General features: G+C 38.6%; 1 protein-coding gene across 1 annotated transcript in view; it reads right to left on the minus strand.

Annotated features, from left to right (window-relative positions):
* b4galt2 (UDP-Gal:betaGlcNAc beta 1,4- galactosyltransferase, polypeptide 2) overlaps positions 1 to 6,843 on the minus strand; it is a 137,387-nt gene extending 130,544 nt beyond the window's left edge. Inside the window, exon 1 of the mRNA XM_026937068.3 lies at positions 6,348 to 6,843. The gene's annotated coding sequence lies outside the window, so the exon portion shown is untranslated. The remainder of the gene's footprint in view (positions 1 to 6,347) is intronic.
* Positions 6,844 to 8,031: the final 1,188 nt, after the last annotated feature.

The following is an 8,031-nucleotide window of genomic DNA, read 5'->3' on the forward strand; positions in this document are numbered from 1 at the left end:
CTTGTGCCTTTCGTTAATGAGCCTGTATCCACAAACCCTGTCTCCACCAAAATGCTCAAAACAGTCAGTATGTGTGAACTGAAAAGCTCGTTTTTAAACCTGAAGTGCTAAGTGCGCTGCTTCTGCACAGATCCAATACTTTGCTATATAAATGTGCTTAAAACCAGCTGAAAGTGGTGAAGCAAATGTTAAGCACACAAAAATTGCAATCTTACATATTTTTGCTGCTTTTCTTTAGCATTTAGCCTTAGAAATAGGTACAGTTTACACCCTAATAATGTTTTTTTTAACTTATAGCAACATGTAGAACAGGGAAATGTTTAACAAGTGCCTTTTTTTCAACTGTACTGAATTTCACACCGCCTCCTTCACCCACGCGTGTTGACTTTAATGAGGATGATGATCTAGATGACGAGATGCCATGTGATTTCAGAATTATACCGTACACATTTGAGCAAAGGTCGAGCATCAGCGGTACAAATGGTGACAGAGAGTGATCACCAGGACGTGTCTGACATGTCTGAATGGTAGGCTTATCAATAATTTGAACTAATATGCTACTTGATAAAATGATATTACTTACTCTTACTGATCGAGAAGCCCTGACGAGGCTACGCAAAGAAGGACTAGTGCTCTCGATTAGACGTTGAACAGCCCCATGTTGGCAAAAACACTCCTCTGAAAAGTGTCTGTCACATAAACTCAGATTCCACCCTCTTCCAAATGAATCAACTCTAACCATTTTTCTCAATCAAGGGATGGTTGGAAAAGGGAATAGTGTGAGAAGCGAGAAGATGCACAGTCAAGACACAGACAAACCCTGTTCACTGCTAACGAGCTGCCGCTGTAGAGCCAGACCCATCCCCAGAGGCAGAACATTTACGTTCTAGAGAGTACTTAACCGGACAAACACAATACTAGTACAGGATGAATCATCATTTACCATGATGAATCGACATTTTCTCAGAATTGATGAACTCAAAAACTATTATATACTATGATAAAGTATCGTATTTGTGTCCACAACACTAAGGGACAGGAATAAAAAGCTTTGACACACCAGTTTTGATTTCGGGGCACTATAAAGTGTTCAAGAGCATTAAGTCTAAACTGTGTGTAAAGTTGTGTGTGGCGGGAAACGTGTGACACGTTCCTTCTTCATAACAACCAACATACACAATAAAATAAAAACAGACACAAAGTAAGGAAAGAAGAATTAAAAGGCTACAGTAAGAAAGACTAAATCTATGAAATGTTATGTTATGAATTTTTAAAGAAAACAAAATAGTAATTTTATCTAGTTATAATAGTTAAATAGTCATTGCTGTGAAATTTCTGCATTAAGCTGAAAAGAAGAAGAGGAGGTGACAAGGTTCAAGGGCCCTGACTCTTTATAGTCAGTCAGGAAAACAGCATAAGCATTCTGTAAGCACTCAGTCCTTATTAAATGTTTAAAGACAAAGTGAAAGCAGCTTTTTGACTGGCCTGCAGCCCACTTCAGCCCACCTCAGCATCTTGGCTTTCAGGTTCACTAAAACACATTTATTCCCTTAGTCATAACATAAAACACCCACACAAGTTGGAAAAATTTGGCTACAACCAACAGACATGTCTCGATGGTGTAAATACTGTCTTTACACCACTGTCTTGGATGGATGTGAGAATAGCATCAGAACTCCTGAACCGCAGGAGAAAAATATCACGATGGCACTACTGTACTAAATGAAGCCATCGATCCATCCACGGTCTCACTGTTCCTATAACAACAACGGCTAGTTACTAATTGATCCTTCCGCGGCTCTGCTATTTAATTGGCTAGATCAGTATAATAATATCAGTAATTCTTGGATGAGTGGCGAAATGTCTTTAATAAGTCCAACCCACAAGTCTCGCCTTACTACTACTAAACAGTTCATATGACCTGGCTGACTGAAAAAAAATTCTTACATTAGTTTCTCTACGGCACTCCAACGTCTCCAATCAAAACTCGACCTTTTAAGTCTAACGACAAGAAAAGAAGCAGAAATAGAAGAAACTGAACAAGAAACTGAAGAAGCGATAGTACAACTTAAGACCAACCAAAAAAAGGATGAATTACTACAAGAAAAGACAAAGAATACAAGCGATTAGGAACCAAATAACAATCATTCAGAAAATATCACATTCAGCAGCAGAAGAAGAAAACGCTGATGAACAAAAGAAGATGAAAAAGAAACAAGAAGAAGACTCAAATGGAAATAGAGGAGTAGTTATAGTCGTAGAAGTAAAGGAAGATTTGAAATAGCAGTGACTGTTTTTTCCTGGTAAGGGTGCTGGATCTGGAGCCTGTCCTGTGAACAGTGCACGAGGAAAGAATACACCACAATGCCAGTCGATCAGAGTACCACGCGCACACACATATATACACACACACACACACACACACACACACACACACACACACACATACACACACATACACACACATACACATTTACAGACTCATTCACACCTAGGGGCAATTTTAGCAGAAAGAATCGAAATAGGAATATGGAAATGAAGAGACAATTCAGAAAAAAAATGAAGAAACAAGCAGAAGATGACGACAGCGAGAGAGAGGCAACAGGCACTCACCAGCTCCTTCAGCTTCTCGGAGATCAATGATCTGACCTCCTCTATCTTCACAGTGCAAACATCAAATCTGAGGTCTATTCTCTCACCACAACCAACCTCAAGCAGAGGCAACACCCCAAGCAGTTTGAAAGAGACAGCACCAAGTACACAACTTAAAAAACAAATCGCAGAAATAGAATAGATGTGTTAAGCACAAAAATACTACTTGTCTCACAGCTAACAACTGGCATCACACTAGCTTGCATAAATAACAAATATATAACTTGTGTTTCACTCTGGCCAATTCTGCAACTGATCTAGGCATGAGCTGTGTGATGAAGCCTGAGTTGCTTAGTCGATTATTTTCCTATAACAGCATGTCCCAGAATGTTTTATTCCTCTTATATATATTCCACAATAATTTGCAACTGACTACAATTACAAGTAAGTTGTCACTACAGAACAACCACACAGAACAACTGCATTAATTTTACCGTGTGATGTGGCATGCACTCAGCACTACTATAGACCTGCTTGTTTACCTTTATCTGTGTGCATTCAGCATCATTTTACCCGGAATGTCGAAGTGCTCCGAGTGCAACAGACTTCCACTTGCGTCTCTGCGAAGGATCAATGCAATCCCGCTTTCAAATCTGTTCAGCTGTTATTAAGCTGCCTTCTGAATGGGACAGTGTTTCAGGAGCATAATTCCGCCTATACGGTTGAGGTCAAAAGTTTACATCCCCCTTTCAGAATCTGCAAAATGTTCATTATTTTACCAAAATAAGAGGGATCATACAAAATGCATGTTATCGCACACTGATGCTCCAGAAGGAAAAAACATGCATTAAGAGCCGGGGGGTGAAAACTTTTTGAATTTGAAGATCAGAGTAAATTTAACTTATTTTGTCTTCTGGGAAACATGTAACTATCTTCTGTAGCCTCTGAAGGGCAGTACTAAATAAAAAAATACGATATTTAAGCAAAATAAGAAAAATGTACACATCTCCATTCTGTTCAAAAGTTTTCACCCCCCGGCTCTTAATGCATGGTTTTTCCTTCTGGAGCATCAGTGAGCGTTTGAACCTTCTGTAATAGTTGCATATGAGTCCCTCAGTTGTCCTCAGTGTGAAAAGATGGATCTCAAAATCATACAGTCATTACTGGAAAGGGTTCAAATACACAATAAATGCTGGAAAACCAAAGAATTTGTGGGACCTGAAGGATTTTTCTGAAGAACAGCAGGCAGTTTAACTGTTCAGGACAAACAAGGGACTCTTGAACAACTATCAGTAAACAAAAAAACACAGCTGTGGATCATTCAGGTAACAACACAGTATTAAGAATCAAGGGGATGTAAACTTTTGAACGGGGTCATTTTTATAAATTCAGCTATTATTTTCTCTTGTGGACTATATGTAAACATCTTTTATGTGAAATATCTTATTCAGGTCAGCACTAAATAAACAATAACATGCATTTTGTATGATCCTTCTTATTTTGGTAAAATAAGGAACATTTTGCAGATTCTGAAAGGGGGATGTAAACTTTTGACTTCAACTGTATATGCTGCTTACCTAGTCAGCTTCCTCCCAAGCGAAATGCAAGACAGTGACGAATATATCATAATATATACACATTCTTAGAAAAAAGGTTTTTCAGTTTGCTTATTCAGAAGCTCTTAAAGGTTCTATGCTGTCTACAACAGTGTTTTCTATCAAAGAGGCGTACAATTAGGACCCCTTCAGGAAGCTAAGAACTCTTAATTATCTAAAGAACCCTTGAACAGCCTTTTTTCTGAGAGTCTGTGAAAACAACATTGTGCTCATTAAAGTTGGCTATAAATTTTTTTACACACTATAAATCCTGTGCGGCACACACTTTAAAAGAACAAACAAAAAAATAAATAAATAAGTTAAATCTAGAAACCTTACGTTCTTTGGTAGTTCCTCTATGTAGAACCGTAGAACAGAAGGTTCCAAGTAGAACCATTTTAGGAACTAGCCTTAGAGAGTACTTTCTTTAGGCCATGTGCCAATACTGTATTTTCATATCACATAAAAATCATATGGTAATGTATGATATTATCAAGATTTTGTATCAAAAATTACAAGAGAGTGCTGATTAGTCAAAAGGTCTTGAGTAATTTTCTATAAGATCAGACCTGACAGCAGTTACAAGGCAAATTCCAGGTTTATGTTAATGTGCTCATTCTAATACGTCATTGTTTCTATAGTAACAACTAACACGGGGACTTGTATGTCAGATGTAGAGTTAAAAGCGTGCAATTGCTGATCTGATGCAGTTTTCTGTGAAGAGATGTTTATTTATTATTATTATTTTTGGAAGGAGTCTCCAGTGTCAGTGCTTTGCAACAGTCAGCGAGAAAGCTGTTTCTTTCATTTTTCCACCACAGGAAAGTCTTCAGGACAGACGGCTTTGCAATTTCTCTGTAACATGACAAGCTTTTTTGTCTTATTAAGAGAAAAAAGAGAGATGGAGAGAGAGAGTGAGATGGAAAGATAGTGTGGGAATGACTGTTTATAGTTTTATAACGCAAGTGATAACTGACTTGATCCACAGATGTTCTATAACATTGAAAATAACAATAAACAAATAAAAAGTATGACATTTGTTTTAAAAAAAAAATTGTTACAGTATAGGTGGAATAAATCACGTGCTGTTTTAGGAAAATAATCAACTTTGGGGTGGTAACAGTAACTCGCTTCACATCCGTCTGCTTGACTCCACCTTGTCTTTAATTATTTTCATTGTGTTTTATTGCTCACTTATTAAATTGTATTGTATTTTTTTTTAAAAATGACGTCACTAAAACGCTGTACCTCATTTGGAGCAAAATTTATGTCCATCACTTCTTTAAACTTTCATTCGATTTGTCTGAAATAAAGACCCTCTGAAGGAAGCTGTCCTATCCTGCCTTCTGAACAAGACAGCCTCTTCTCTGGCCAGAAAGGCATTCTTCTTCCAAATGGACTGTAAGGTGAGTAAAGTGCGAGAATATCACAGTATACTGTATAAATGTTTAACACCGGCACACGTCGACCGTGCAGTATAAAACCCCTTCAAAACAGTACAATCCACCCGGTTAGTGCGATGAACCAACACTTTATTGTAACTCGGTGAAGAGTGGAGAACAAACGAAACTGTAATAATGAATAATACTGAAAATGATTTACATGCCATCAATCTTTGCAAAGTTGAAGCAGGTGCATGTAGCAATGTAACAAGTTTCCAGAAGGTGAAAAAAAAAGAAGGAAGTGTCTACTTAATGAATCTTAGGGGTAAATGAACACAGGGATCTAATTCAACCCTATGATGATAAACTTACAGGCAGCTGTCTAGCTGTGTAATAAGACAAAGCCATGCATGGCTTGCCAGTTGGCCAAGTGAAGACACTGCAGATGTGACAAAAGAAAAGATTGCAACTGTGTGATACCATTTTTCTTTCTTTCTTTTCATCTAACAAATACCATGTTCCATGTTTAAGATTTAAATCAGCCCCAGGTACAGTGTTGGATGTGTTGCATCTAGCTCAGTATGATAACATAATCCAGAGCTTGTGTTTATGATCTGAAACAAGCTCCATCTCTTAATGCCTCCATCAAGATGGCAGGGAACAGGATAGCTTTAAATAAAGCAAACAAAGACAAAAAGGTGGAAATATCTGCACTGCATGCATGCATGCATGCATTGAAAGTCATAATGATATTTACATAGATAATTTTTTTCTTTACCTTAATGTTAAATCCAGCCTGTGCCTTCTTCTTTAAGAATGCATTTCTTTGTTTAAGCACTTCAGCTGCTGACTAGCAGAGCAGCCTGCGTTATTATTATTATTTTTATTTTGGGAGAAGTGTCCATTCCACAACAAAGAAAGGTTTCATTAAGAGGGAATGGGAGCAGTTTGTAGGAAAATGCGCATGATATCCAGGGAGCACAATGCAATGTGGCTGCAGCTAGCCGCTTCTCCTTTATTTCCTCCTGTCTGTTAATTCATTATTTGCAGCCCGGAGCGCGAGCGCGAGCGCGGAGTCGCCAAAATGCAGGGAAAAATGCAGCGCGTGCATGTTTGCACAAAAACATCAGGTCGGTATTCCGAGAGTCGCTGCAGTTTCATGCCCGCTGTGTTTCCATATGGCAAAAAATCAGCGTCTTCGCTGTGTGGATGGAGCAAGCGGGAATAACAAAAAAAAAAAAAAAAAAAAAAAAAAAATACACTGACACACACAGAGGTTTCTGCTTCAGCATCTTTAGTACGGAGAGTCAGAAGGTTCAAACGGCAATTTACGGATTCGCCACAAGGTGGAAGAAGAGAGGCTGTATTTCACCTGTGTTTGTGGTGACTTGTACTTGCACGTGACAACCTTAAAAAGCTAGAAATGAAAGAAACAGCTACAAATAAAGAGGTTGAAATGTAGTACTTTCATACTGTATGTGATAAAAAATGTGTTCCAATTCACTTCAGTTGACTTTTTGTATTTGTAGAGCACCTTTAACCATTCTAGCATTTCGGTCGCATGATTTTTCTGTTGTGGTAGTAACTCCAAAGTAACTAGAGGTGAAAGACGGCTAAAATGACCCACCTTACTTCAGAAGAGAATAAACAGTACTTCGCCAAAGCCAGTGAAATAGACTCTGATTCTTCGTTCTTTCCCCCTGAACTGATGAAATGCACTTAGACCCTGTTCACATCTGGCATTAACGAGCATCCTGGGTGATCGGATCGTAAGTGGACAGCTCTTAGTACAGATGTGAACAGGGTTCAATGCATCTCGAAGATGCATTGTGATCCGGTCACTCAAACCACATTCAGGGGTGGTTTAGGACGCATATGACCGCATCACATTTGTAGTGGGAACACAAAAGCATCTCAGTGCGTCCCGGACAGCAACAAAGGACCGCCTATTCGACATTGCCCAGCCAGAGAATACATAACTTTTGAGAGACTATTTGGAAATCATTCTAAACAGTATGGCAGGCAATGCTATATCAGCAGAGACGAAAGCAGCTGCTTTTCATAGCTTCTTTTGTTCATCTCATCTCTCATTCATTTATAAATTGATACATGAGGTACATGAGATACGATTTGCAGGACATTTCTGCCTGAAAATAAATGCAGTGGAAGACAGATGTAATAAACGCAGAAATGATGTATGAAATCCGATCACAAGTGGTCACTGTGATTGGATTCATAATGCCAGGTGTAAACAGCTACTGTCCACTTGTGATCGGATCACTCGAGTCCACTGTTCACATCTGTACTAAGAGCTGTCCACTTACGATCCGATCACCCAGGATGCTTGTTAATGCCAGATGTGAACAGGGTCTCAGTGCACTTCATCAGTTCAGGGGGAAAGTACGAAGAACCAGGTGTGAACAGGTCCTTAAACTTGCAGAAATCTTAACCAAATTGATTTT

Source organism: Pangasianodon hypophthalmus, chromosome 4 (assembly GCF_027358585.1).
Source record: "Pangasianodon hypophthalmus isolate fPanHyp1 chromosome 4, fPanHyp1.pri, whole genome shotgun sequence".
NCBI lineage: Eukaryota > Metazoa > Chordata > Actinopteri > Siluriformes > Pangasiidae > Pangasianodon > Pangasianodon hypophthalmus.